Source organism: Propithecus coquereli, unplaced genomic scaffold, assembly GCF_000956105.1.
Source record: "Propithecus coquereli isolate 6110/MARCELLA unplaced genomic scaffold, Pcoq_1.0 Scaffold317, whole genome shotgun sequence".
Lineage (NCBI taxonomy): Eukaryota > Metazoa > Chordata > Mammalia > Primates > Indriidae > Propithecus > Propithecus coquereli.
Genome location: NW_012148808.1, coordinates 1,448,448 through 1,449,782, shown reverse-complemented (window position 1 = coordinate 1,449,782; position 1,335 = coordinate 1,448,448).

Sequence of the window (1,335 nt, the reverse complement as noted above, 5' to 3'; positions counted from 1 at the left end):
AAGGAAGGAAGGAAGGAAGGAAGGAAAAATGAGTTAAACAATATAAGGAAGACAAAACAAAATCAAAGAAAAGGGAAAAGAGGCATAATACCTTATAAAGAACTCATGTAGAGATGCAACCACATGCACTAAAATATGAAACCATTTTAATAAGCTCAGAAGTTGAGTGGTTTACCGCTGCTCTTGTTAATTTGGCATGTGTTCCCCTGCCGTAGATCAGAGACCAGAGAATGAAGATTTGATAACACCAGGATGAGAATCACTTAAGCATCGAAATTTTGTATCTGAGTTTAGATTCTTATTCCTTTTGATTATAAATGTAGCAAAAGGGATTTAACTTTGAAAGTACTTGCTACGGAATGATCATACAAGCAAAAACACAAATTCTAGGAACTGAGCCAGGCTCTGATTTCTTCTGTCCCTGGAGTGTTTTATTTAAGGAAACCATTGATTTCTGACACTACTCTGAAAAAACTCATGTGGTAAGGTGGCCAAAAAAATCTGCCTCCAATTCAGTTTTCTAGGATCCTTTCCAAGGGGAGATCAACTTCTTTTGGTTTAGCACATGAGCAGCTTTGCTAAAAGTACCCTTTTATGCTTTAAGCTCAATTTTTGTCTAACATGTTGAAAGGGAAAGAAAAAACTCCCTGTGATAGTTTTTATGAAGCTTAGAAACTTTAGCTAGCTTCATTTTAATATTTAGGAGAAAGAAAAAGACGACTATAATCAAATGAATTTTTTTCTAAAAGAACTGTCAACAACAACCATTTGCCTGAGGCTTGAGAGCATTTCCTTATGAGAAACTAATGTACAATTAAAAACATCTAGCTTTACGCCTTATCATTTGAAGAAAACTGCAAAATCACTAGCAAGTTTTATTAATGAGTAAACATACTTTCAAAATGAGTCAATAAAAATATCTCCACACTTTGTAGGTTCAAATATTGGAATGTATGAACTCCTCCCAGTAAACTGACCCATTTTCCTTTAATGCATATGAACAGAACATTGTACCCTCAGAATTGGCCGCAGACTAATACACAAAACATCAACATATGCAGAACATGTTTGATGTTCTTGCCAAGAGTAATTCTGTATTAGGCCAGAGAGAAAGTAAACCATGATGATATTTAGTCTTAAACAAACATGGCCATTGATACCATAACTGAGAAGTTACATAGATACATTTGAATAAAGAGCCCAATATTTTTAAGAGCATCCTGAAAAGCAGAATTGAAAGTACAGGGGAAGCCATGTGACCTTGTGGAACTTGTGCTTTCTGTATAAAGAGACATAAGGTCCATGTTATTGTTTAACGCTATTACCACCTGCAGG